At 31.5% G+C, this 13,197-nt stretch overlaps 1 protein-coding gene across 2 annotated transcripts in view; it reads left to right on the top strand.

The window, feature by feature from the left end:
* The window catches only part of LOC140447836 (uncharacterized), a 301,409-nt gene that overhangs the window by 161,936 nt on the left and 126,276 nt on the right, over positions 1 to 13,197 (top strand). The gene's annotated exons all lie outside the window — the stretch shown is intronic.

Raw genomic sequence — 13,197 nt, 5'->3', positions numbered from 1 at the left:
TAGAAGTGGCCTTGAAGTCACAATGACATAAACAGCAAGGCAAGCTACCAACCTATATGTATTAAGGCGGTATATTCAAAGAATGTGATAAATTTGGTTGACAACTTGTCGTTAAAAAACCAAGCAGTGAAAGGAAAAGGTGGTTAAGATCACCATTTAACCCTACAGTGATTGATCTGTCAACAAAGAACAAAGCAAGAGAAGTCAATCCAATATATCATATATTGTAATATTATGACGTCACTAGTTAGCCAGCTAACAGGTGAAGATTAATAAAAATTTCCACAGTCCAAAGGTTCAAACATTAAGGACCATAATGAAAAGGATTCTATGAATCAGATTCAATTTAAAGTTTTATCAAACAAGTTCATCAAAAAGAACAATTACTTAATTATGTAAAAATGTTATTGACAAATATTAATAAAAAGTAAGTTGATAAATCTTAATTAAAGAAGGAATAATTTATTTATATTTTATTTTTATTTTTATTTAAATTTATTATAAGAAAATGTGATAAAGAAAACCCCAAAATGGGACAAAATTTAAGTAAACAACATATCAAGCCTAATTCTGTAAAATTAATGCATGATAAATTTGGCTCAAATTACTAATGTCCGTTCTCTTATTAAGAGTATTAGGATGTTTTAATATTGCACACATTTCTAAAAACTGTCTTTTAACGAGATTGCGTTCAGTGCCAAGAATTTTAACTTCATTAAAGTTTACTTCATGCTTAGTGTTAATGGCATGTTGGGCAAGAGCACAAGTATGCTTAGATAAATTGATATCACTGCGGTGTGTCGTCAGACGCCCTCTCAGTGATCTCCCAGTCTGACCGATGTAACATGAGTCACACTCAGCACAAGGTATATGATATATTACATTCACTTGTTCCAGAAGGGACAGAGGTGTTTTAGTTTTAGAGAACAAATTCCTGACAGTCTTAGCATTCTTAATAGCAATTTTAACAGGTACGTTATTATGTTTGTACAGTTTAACGAGTTTCTCAGTAACTTGAGGAAAATAAGGTAAAGAGGAGTAATGGGTAGTTGGATTCCCAAGTACAGTATTAGGCAGAACAGTGTTATTAATTGAATTATTTGATATCATTCTAAGTTGGTCACCATTGGGTATATCATTTAAAGAAGAACCATAGCTTTGAGCGAAAAGGTATTTATTAATAAGGGAGGATGGATAGGAATTCTCAATCAGAATATTTTTAAGTAATTGAAAGGATTCCCTTCGATTAATCGGATGTATCAGTCTATTTAGCCTGCAGCTTAAAGCTTTAATAAGGTTTAATTTGTATTTAAAGGGATGACAAGAATGGTAGTTGAGAAACCTATTAGAGGCCATTGGTTTCCTGTACCAACTTGTAGTAAGGGTGTTATCTCCCATTCTAATGACACGCATGTCTAAGAAGGGAATACTATTTGTGTTGGAGTCCTCAAGTTCAACAGTGAACTGTAAATGAGGATCAAACTCATTGAATAAAGACAAGGTGGCCTGAATCTTGTCTGGAGGTAAGGCTAGTAATAAGTCATCAACATACCGTTTAATAAAAGGGATTTGGAAATCTAAAAGACCCAGACGGTCAGATACTAAATCATCCAGTACATAATTAACTAGGATGGGAGAGATTGAGGAACCCATAGGTGTCCCAAAAATTTGAAGGTAATATTTGTCGTTGAAGACCAAAAAATTAGTGTCAAATGTTAATTGTAAAAGTTCTGCAAAAACATCCCAGGATACAGGACAGTTTGGTTGGATGGAGTTCCAGTGATTTCTTAGGGAGGTAATAACGCTCGAAAGAGGTAAATTAGTGAAAAGAGATACCACATCAAAACTCACTAAAATGTAGCCTTGTGGAAGTTCAAAATTATTAATAAATTCACTAAAGTGAAAAGAATCAACAATATTAAAGTTGTTATTATAATTATAAGATTTAGATAAGATGTCAGTTAAAAATTTTGCAATATTAGTATTTGGTGAATTAATGGAGGAAACAATTGGCCTCATGCTCAATGTGGGCTTATGTATTTTAGGTAGACAATAAAATCTGGGAGCATATCCATCATAATTATGTAAAAATTTTGCAAGTGGTTGATCTATGATCTTAATATTTTTTAAGTGTGTAATGAATTTATTTAAAATAAATGTGTGTAAAATAAATAAATTCATTACACACTTAAAAAATATTAAGATCATAGATCAACCACTTGCAAAATTTTTACATAATTATGATGGATATGCTCCCAGATTTTATTGTCTACCTAAAATACATAAGCCCACATTGAGCATGAGGCCAATTGTTTCCTCCATTAATTCACCAAATACTAATATTGCAAAATTTTTAACTGACATCTTATCTAAATCTTATAATTATAATAACAACTTTAATATTGTTGATTCTTTTCACTTTAGTGAATTTATTAATAATTTTGAACTTCCACAAGGCTACATTTTAGTGAGTTTTGATGTGGTATCTCTTTTCACTAATTTACCTCTTTCGAGCGTTATTACCTCCCTAAGAAATCACTGGAACTCCATCCAACCAAACTGTCCTGTATCCTGGGATGTTTTTGCAGAACTTTTACAATTAACATTTGACACTAATTTTTTGGTCTTCAACGACAAATATTACCTTCAAATTTTTGGGACACCTATGGGTTCCTCAATCTCTCCCATCCTAGTTAATTATGTACTGGATGATTTAGTATCTGACCGTCTGGGTCTTTTAGATTTCCAAATCCCTTTTATTAAACGGTATGTTGATGACTTATTACTAGCCTTACCTCCAGACAAGATTCAGGCCACCTTGTCTTTATTCAATGAGTTTGATCCTCATTTACAGTTCACTGTTGAACTTGAGGACTCCAACACAAATAGTATTCCCTTCTTAGACATGCGTGTCATTAGAATGGGAGATAACACCCTTACTACAAGTTGGTACAGGAAACCAATGGCCTCTAATAGGTTTCTCAACTACCATTCTTGTCATCCCTTTAAATACAAATTAAACCTTATTAAAGCTTTAAGCTGCAGGCTAAATAGACTGATACATCCGATTAATCGAAGGGAATCCTTTCAATTACTTAAAAATATTCTGATTGAGAATTCCTATCCATCCTCCCTTATTAATAAATACCTTTTCGCTCAAAGCTATGGTTCTTCTTTAAATGATATACCCAATGGTGACCAACTTAGAATGATATCAAATAATTCAATTAATAACACTGTTCTGCCTAATACTGTACTTGGGAATCCAACTACCCATTACTCCTCTTTACCTTATTTTCCTCAAGTTACTGAGAAACTCGTTAAACTGTACAAACATAATAACGTACCTGTTAAAATTGCTATTAAGAATGCTAAGACTGTCAGGAATTTGTTCTCTAAAACTAAAACACCTCTGTCCCTTCTGGAACAAGTGAATGTAATATATCATATACCTTGTGCTGAGTGTGACTCATGTTACATCGGTCAGACTGGGAGATCACTGAGAGGGCGTCTGACGACACACCGCAGTGATATCAATTTATCTAAGCATACTTGTGCTCTTGCCCAACATGCCATTAACACTAAGCATGAAGTAAACTTTAATGAAGTTAAAATTCTTGGCACTGAACGCAATCTCGTTAAAAGACAGTTTTTAGAAATGTGTGCAATATTAAAACATCCTAATACTCTTAATAAGAGAACGGACATTAGTAATTTGAGCCAAATTTATCATGCATTAATTTTACAGAATTAGGCTTGATATGTTGTTTACTTAAATTTTGTCCCATTTTGGGGTTTTCTTTATCACATTTTCTTATAATAAATTTAAATAAAAATAAAAATAAAATATAAATAAATTATTCCTTCTTTAATTAAGATTTATCAACTTACTTTTTATTAATATTTGTCAATAACATTTTTACATAATTAAGTAATTGTTCTTTTTGATGAACTTGTTTGATAAAACTTTAAATTGAATCTGATTCATAGAATCCTTTTCATTATGGTCCTTAATGTTTGAACCTTTGGACTGTGGAAATTTTTATTAATCTTCACCTGTTAGCTGGCTAACTAGTGACGTCATAATATTACAATATATGATATATTGGATTGACTTCTCTTGCTTTGTTCTTTGTTGACAGATCAATCACTGTAGGGTTAAATGGTGATCTTAACCACCTTTTCCTTTCACTGCTTGGTTTTTTAACGACAAGTTGTCAACCAAATTTATCACATTCTTTGAATATACCGCCTTAATACATATAGGTTGGTAGCTTGCCTTGCTGTTTATGTCATTGTGACTTCAAGGCCACTTCTACTCACGTTGTTGTGCGTGGGTGTCAAACCTTTAAATTCATTTACCAACGAGCCTCAGTAAGCTAAAGACTGGTAACTTCATTTTTTCTTTATTACTATTAATCTTTAATAACTTATAATGTTACCTAAAGTTAAAATTAAAATATAATTTTTAAATAAATTTGTTGGAAGTGCAATCTAATGATCTTTCTAGTTCTTTACACTTTAAAATAAACCTTAATGTTTTTTACTAAGTTTTTATAAAATTTTTTTATATATACATGTATTTTTATCACATGTTCTTTTGCTGTGCTAATTTTGTCAAATTGCAAACTTTACCTAGTTTCAATTAATTGTTATATACAACGTTAACTCTGAATGTCCAGCTTTGTAAGCTTTTTCATATTTTTTACATCACTGACTGCTACATGTCTTTGTAAGGTAACACACTTTGGTTATAACTTCTCTATGGATGTTTGGTTTCATATTGTTCTTTTTAGATGAACTGATGATGCTTTCTGAGCAGAAAGCGAAACGTCTTCAATAAATAGATGAAGTAGCCATCGTCTTTGTCTTTTATTTCTCCACTTTGACCGAAAAACCCACCACTCTTCGAGTGTACCTTAGTTTATATTGGATTGACGGTCGTACTCCTTTTCTCTATATATATATATATATATATATATATATATATATATATATATATATATATATATATATGTATATATATATATATAATCTATATAATATTAAATATATATACAAAAGGAACATTTTTATTCCCTATAGAGAAAGAGAGAGAAAATATATCTTCTGTCTCTCTCTTACTCATATCTTACATATGTAATGATTTCACCGATTCACTCCCGTGCAAATTTCCAACGTCGACCGCGCGTATAGAAGTATAACTTCAATAAATCTCATACTACACATTTCAACTCTCAAACCCCTACAGTTACAACCCTATATAGTTGTGACATAAAAAAGGATTATTTTTTACTTAACTTAATTGCTCTAAAACCAGTTTCGTATAACTGACAAAAGAAGCATTGCAGCATTTATAGAATTTTGCATTGATACTCAACAATAATTATAAAACGTAAATAAAACTTAATAATTGTATTGATACCGGCAGCGTACATTAACTAGTTTTTAATTATCGAAATAATTTTGGCATTTTCCAGGTAAAGGCATTATGTATTCAGACGCAAACTACTTGAGGTTAAGAATAATTTTACGAACAAATTAAGAATTAACATTTTTAGAAAATTATTTATTGTCAGACATTAATGATACTTCGATTAAAGTTTAAGTAGCATACCTTAAAAATACATTAAACATTATCAATGTGTTTTACTTTGACCCTCTAACGACGTAAATTAGGTACACAAATTTTCTTATAATTAGACAAAAACATTCGTCCTACGTAGAAACATTAGCAGTTCAATAAACTAATAACGAAATTTTATCAGGATATTATGTTTTTGTCTAGTTTATGACTTTGTGATATAAGGAAATAATTATGTATGTTTTGTAAATGTAAAATTATAAAAAAAAAGAAAAATATGAGACATGTTATTAGAAGGAAGTATATATGTACGTAGAAAACTATAAAACCGTATCCTGTACAGAATTTGTGCAATCAAATGAAACAGTAATTTGTAAGATAAATTACGTTATTTATCCAGGGGATTCCTATTGATGTTGTCTTAGTTTTATTAATCTACTCTTTTTCCATTCTTTTAACTTGCCCGTAGATACCTATTTCTGACTATTTGGGCGTCATTAGTACGGTACAGCCAACTTAAGAAAGGAGAAAATTAACTTGGGGAAGGATCTACAGGAGTCATGCGACCAATTGTGGCATACGGTCAGTTGTCTTCTACCTTCATCTATTTTCTTTTCTGCTGAGTTGCGAGTTTTGCCAATAATTTTTTTCCCTTATCTATGTTTTACTAGTCTCGCATTAATTAACATCCTTGTGTTTTTCAGTACGGCTTTCCTTTGCTCATGTAGCTCAATCCTCTGTGGCTGTATTAGTTGTGGCTCTAGAACTGTAGGGTTTTCTGACATTATTGCCATAATTAGTAACTTTGCTCCTGAGTGATCCTTTCCTCAGATAGCTGTAGCGTCCTCCGTGGCTGTTTGTAGAGTCACCAGAATGTTACGCGGAGACTTCTAACAGTACTACTACAATTTTTACAACTACTGTAGATCATTTCTCATTTGCTCCTTTCTAACTAGGCTGCACCTTACTGTTGACGATCAAATAGTCAGAAATACATATTTACGGTTGCTTTATATATATATATATATATATATATATATATATATATATATATATATACATATATATATATATATATATATATATATATATATATATATATATATACATAATTTATATACCATAATTCTTATGATTTCATAAGAATTTTAACATTTATATTTGACACTAACATCTTTTTGTTCAATGGTAATTTCTTTAAACAAATCTTTGGCACTCCAATGGGCAGCAAAATATTCCCCATACTATGTAACTTTGTTTTGGATGAACTTATAACAACGTGTAAAGAAAATATACCTTTTCACATACCTTTTATTAAACGATATGTTGATGATTTGATTTTATCGGTCCCTGAAAACAAAGTAACTGATGTTTTAAACACCTTTAACACCCAATGTGAACACCTAAAGTTTACGGTTGAGAGAGAGGCTGATAATATGATTCCTTTTTTAGACATGCTAATCCATCGTGGCAATGATGGCATGCTAAGGACGGAGTGGTATCGTAAACCTTGTTTTAGTAGCCGTTTTATAAACTTTCATTCTCACCATCCATCGATGATGAAAACAAATTTGGTTTTGGCCCTGAAAACTAGGGTTATCAACTTGTCACACATCGAGTTCAGAGACAAGGGACTAAAAAAGCTGAGATCTATATTACAAGAGAACTCCTATCCTATAGGGCTCTTAAATAAACTCATTTTCGGTTCTATTTTTCCTTCGCATTTTTCTGACAACCAAAATTTTCATAACAATGAGGTCCGACAATTGACATTTACACACAACACATCAGTGATACCATCTAAAATAACTTATGGTTGCCTACCTTACATTTCAGTTCTGACACCGAAGCTAATGAACATCTTCAAAAATGTTAGTGGTTTAAAAATTACAACCAAAAATGTGAAAACGGTATTAAAGTTATACACAAAAACAAAAGATCCTTTCACAATACAGGAGTCATCGAATGTTGTTTATTCTATACCGTGTACCAATTGTAACAAAATATATATAGGAGAATCATTTCGTAATTTTCACAGTAGGGTGATCTCACATCGTAGCGATATAAAAACCAAAAAAATGAATGCATGTGCATTAACAGAACATGCATTAACGTTGAAACATGAATTTAATTTCGAGAATTTCTGTATTCTGGCAAAGGAAAAGAACCATTCAAAACGTGTTTTCTTGGAAATGTGTTCCATAAAATCTAGTACATGTTTACATCTTGCATCAATAAAAAGTCAGACATAGATAAACTGAGCAACATTTATTGTTACTTACTGGAAAAACATCCAAAATAAAATTAATATTTACCTGTACCTACACAAATTACACTTATATGCATAACATGTTGCATACCATTAAGACAGGTTTAAAAATTAAAATCACCTAAGATGGGCCTCTAGTAGTTCTTAAAAAGAAATATAATATTAAGTACACCTAATTACTTTTTAATCATGGGGTTTTTTCTTTTTGTTCTCTATGTGTCAGAGTCTCTATGTCCGAAAGCTAGACAAAAAGTCATAAGAGTGTTTCATTAACATCCCGGCCAATTTTCTGACTGCAACCCTAATAAACTGTGTTGTTTGTTTATATCGACAGTCACCAATATCCAGTAATTCTTATATAGATATATATATATATATATATATATATATATATATATATATATATATATATATACAATGTTTGGAAAGGTTTCCGCGGTTATACTCCAGCGAAGAAATAATAAAATGAGTCACACGCGTGATCTCTTAAATTATCGTATAATTTAGATGTCCCTATGAGTTTTACCAAGAAACTTGTCAGTAGCGGAGAATGTATTTTTTATTTAGCGTATGGCATATTAAGATATTAAGAAAACATAAACAAAAGCAATATTTTTATAAAAAAAAAATCGTTAAATGGGTATTACAAATGAACATCTAATATACCAATATAATCTAAAACATTTTCGGTCGCATTCAGAAATTCCATCGTTTTAGTTTTCTTGCTGTTTTGTTAATACATTACCCTTGTTATTTATTCACTTCTTTTGTTTAAATTCTTGTTTGCTTTTGTTCAGTTTTTGGAAAAATTTTCTTGTTTCTATTGGCTTACTTAGATCTCGTAGTTCTTAAAGTTCTTTGTTCATATTTTCTCTCTTCTTTCTGCGGTGGATTTGCTTTTCTTCTTTACGTAATTATTTATATTCCTTGTCTGCTTGTCGGGTTTTGTGCCCCTGTTGTATCAGTAAATATGCTCTGTTTTTTCTTTCTGTCTTACAATCTTACATTCTTTGTCAAAACAGTCATTCGTTCTTGTTCTTGACCTAGAATTTTGACCTACAAAAGCACTGATGATAGAATAGTCATTTCGAAAACGTTCTGTGATGTAGTCCGATAGGGTTTTTATACATTTTTTACTATTTATTATACCTTGTGTAAAGGATTTTTTAAATAAAATTTGTTTGATTAAAATTTTTGTGTTTTATTTTGCTGTGTAAATGTAAATGTGTAAATCAATTGCGTTGAGTATATCTCCCCGCAAATAAATCTGTAACAATTTGATTCATATAATGCATGACTCGATGTATAACTTCTTCCAAATAAACACGTTTTGGCATATTTTTAGAAGACAATATGTACATGCAGGGCAAACAATCATCTGCGGTTGCTAGTACTCTTTCTCTAGATAGACTAAATAATTGAATATCCTTTTGAAATAAAAACAATATACTAATTTGAGTATTTTACATCTTTAGGTATATCGTCCGCTCATCAGCTCAGTCGACATATTAGTATGAATGGAAACTTATTTTATAAACTGAATCTAATATATTATTTTTATTAATATAAGTAGAAATATAATATTCCATTGTTACAATGTAAAATGATCAGCAAGAAAACATATTTTCTTAAGCGCTGCAAATGATCGAATTCAAAATTTCCAAGAATTCATGATAAGCACGTGATTTCGGCTACATTTCACCACCTACGCTTGTGATTTCGGATGACTGATTTAATTTAATATATGCCGGACTATAGTACAATTAAACCTAAAGCTAAGATTAATATTATTACAAAAATTAATATTAAACTCACCTGTCTTCCGAGTTAAACGGCGTCGATTTTTTACTATACCGAACTTTCGACATCCTTCCTGATATCTTCTTCAGGGCCGGACGCCATGTTTTAGTCTCCTGAGTTCCCAGATCTCTTCACTGCGATTCATTTATACTGTCGATGGTGACGTGGTTTTGTCGTGGTATTGGTGCGAAGATTTCTGACGGTATGATTTGGATTTTATAGGTGGAGCCGACGATGTTTTCTTTAGTAAAGGTCTCCATGTCGAAGGCAAACGTGTGCCGTCATCTCTTTTATTAAAACAATTCGGTCATTTTTTAATCTCTATGTCATCTCGGATAATTCTTAGTTTATAGAAACATCGTATTTTGAATTCTACGATTGGTCTGGTCAATGATTGGAGACAATCTACACAAGGAATTTTATAAACCCCGTGTTGTTTATTTAGAATGCTGTCTTTGACTGATCGGACCAGATATATTGTTGGGGTAACTATTGTCTTTATTCCTCTGAATTTAAGGAATTTTGTCAGTGACACCTTTGGTGTAAGGAAGAAAATCTTTCGTATGATGAGCGTCTGAGTATTTTTTTTTTTTAGGTTAAGCAGGAGATTAATGTCCATACATGCTCTTATGGGTGTAATTTTTGCAGTAGTCATTTTGGGTAAGGGTTTAGCGGATTAACTTCATCATCATAAAGGCGTATTGATCTAGAAATAAGGGTATTAATTTATTACGCGTTCTCCTCATAATATTAGCTCTAATATAGGTCTTCGTGCTTTAAATATATTGAAAAAGTTCTGTCTCCGTAGTAGTCTCTATTTTTCATAAAGGTACTGTGACTTTTTATAATATTCTGAAAATTTTAGGGTTAGTCCTTATTTCAAAAGCCTTGACTGTATATTTTAGATATGGCCTTTTATACTCATTCTTTCATGCCGTGTAATATAAGAATATAAATAGAACATTAATTATTACCGTATATAGCAATGTTATCTAATCTACAATCACTCAGAAACCATTTATGGTTTTTCTGACTCTTATCTTTATTTAAGTTTTAGGATCAAACTTGCAATTTATTTTCTTATAATAAATCTATCTACAATTACCTGACTAGAAGTTTTTAGTATGTTTTCTATACGTGTAAAACACCTTTATTTTTATGTTTATAGTCGTAAGCTGTATTGTAGAATGAAATAAACCACATCCTGGATTTATTCCGGAATATTAATGCGGTATTTTATATTGCAACTGTAATTTTTATATTCTTTTTTTTTTATATACCCGCATCAACCACTAAGGGTTATTAGCGGGGGGACATACACAAACAGTAAGATACATATTGTTACATAAAAAAATATTTTTTACAATTTGGTATATAGTTTAATCATTTTAAGATAACTTAATAAAGACTGTAAATTTGACGTTAGTATACTTTTTAAATTATCACCAAGGGCACACGCGATTCTTTCGTTCTGGTACACTGGACACTCAACAATTATATGTTTCACTGACAACAGAGTGTTGCACTTGGTATACATCGGAGCAGCCTCCTGGTTGAAGATATGCTTGTGTGTAAGGAAAGTATGTCCTATTCGAAGTCGGTTGATGATGACTTGGTCTTTTCTATTATTTGGTAAGATGAGTTTGGTTCCTACTTGACTTAGACATTCTTTGAGTTAGTTAGCAGTGTGATCCCAAGTAGTTTGCCACGCTCAACATAATTTTTTAATGTCACATTTTGGTGCTTGAAATGGGTCTCTTCTAGGCATATGACTAAAGGAAGATATTCGTGTATAAGAAGCTTAATGGATTATATATAACCGTTGGGGTTCCACTGTAATATGAATGTGCTGGCCATTAACTCTTTATGTGTTAACTATTTATTGTTGAGAACTTGATTCTTAGTCAGTTTCGTAAGTAGAAGAAGGACTGTTGAGAAGCAGTTTCTTCTTCAATCTGCTGATATTGTTTTTTAAAGTTTTATTTTGTATTTGAGAATATATAAAGTTTAAAATTTCTTTTATTTCTTGGCTTTTATTTGAATAATTTTTAACAATGCGTTCAGGATGTTTTGAGTGAAGGGAATTTGCCAGAAAATCACATATTGCATGAAAAGTAAGTGTAAAGGAAGGGTTTCTATTTTCAATTTTTTCTTTAATTTGATTTAGAATAATTGGAATATCTTCTTGGGTTTTAGGCTTTTTCTTAGGTTTTTGAGTATCGGGAGGAGGTAGGTCATTTTCAAGAATTTCAGGAGAGGATATTTGTCTTTTAGTTTCAGGAGTAATTTCAGTGGTTTTTCTATCGCTTACATACTCGAAAATATTTTGTATGCTGTATTAAGGAGGGTTATTCCCCTATAGTTTCTACATTCTAATTCATCGCCCTTTTTGTGTAGCGGGCAAACGATCCCAATACACCACTCTTCTGGGATTTGTTCCTCATTCCAGGCTCTCAGTATGATTTTATACATATGATTAGTCAGAGTAGCACCTCCACATTTAATAAGTTCCGCGGGTATACCATCACTTCCTGGAGATTTCTCCGATGGATGTACTCTTCTCTTTTGAGATCTTTATATTTTTGTTCTTTTTCTCGGGTTCTTCTTTGCTGCATCAGTTTATATGCATTGTTCTTTCTTCTTGTAATGTCTTCGCACTCAGCATCGAACCACTCATTGCGTGGTGGTGGTCTTTGCGGCCATAGAATGTTATTTGCTGCGTCTTTAATGTAATTTTTACACATTTCCCATTGTTCACTAATTGTTAGATTCTCTTTAGTTATGTATTTAGTTTCGATATAGTTTTGAAACCTTTCTACCGTTTGCGGGTTTTTGAGGAGTTCAATATTAAGGCGTCTTGTTTTGGTACTTCTCTCCTTCTTCGCATTTGAGATTCTAGCCTGAATTCTTGTGCCAACTAGAAAATGATCTTATTAAACTTAACTTATTAAAAGGTTGGTAAAAGGTAAAACTTGTCAAAGAGCTTATGTCAAAGTCGAATTTTCGTTGTTGCCGTGCAATTGATGGTAAACTATAAACTGTCCTACCAATTCAAGGTCTCTACTTTAATTACAAGATTTTTTTCTATTGTGATATAATCGATAGTAGATACCGACTGCAATTTTTTATGTATTGACATTGGTTTCTATGAAAAATAAGGAGATAAAATATTTTTAAAGTGGGTTATGTGAATACAAATTTAAAAAGAGACCTTTTCCTTCCCCATTTAATGAATCCATACCCATTTGCTAGATGCCAAGAAGATGTTGAGAAAAGGAACTATGGTCTGAGCAGAGCTCGCAGAACGGTCGAAAGTGGATTTGGCATTTTGACAAATACGTTTAGAATTTTTCATACATCTATACCAAACATTTGTATTTTTTAATATTGTTTTTATAATTCTGATCGCTGGCATCATATATCGACCTGTTAGTTTTGACCAATTCAATTAAGAACTTGTCTTTTTTCTCTTTTATAACTTAATTGACTTATTAGACACCTATAGTCCAGACAAATTAAGATAATAAGATATTTATCATCAAAA

Source organism: Diabrotica undecimpunctata, chromosome 8 (assembly GCF_040954645.1).
Source record: "Diabrotica undecimpunctata isolate CICGRU chromosome 8, icDiaUnde3, whole genome shotgun sequence".
Classification (NCBI taxonomy): Eukaryota; Metazoa; Arthropoda; class Insecta; order Coleoptera; family Chrysomelidae; genus Diabrotica; species Diabrotica undecimpunctata.
This window is presented reverse-complemented; position numbering and strand designations above follow the sequence as displayed.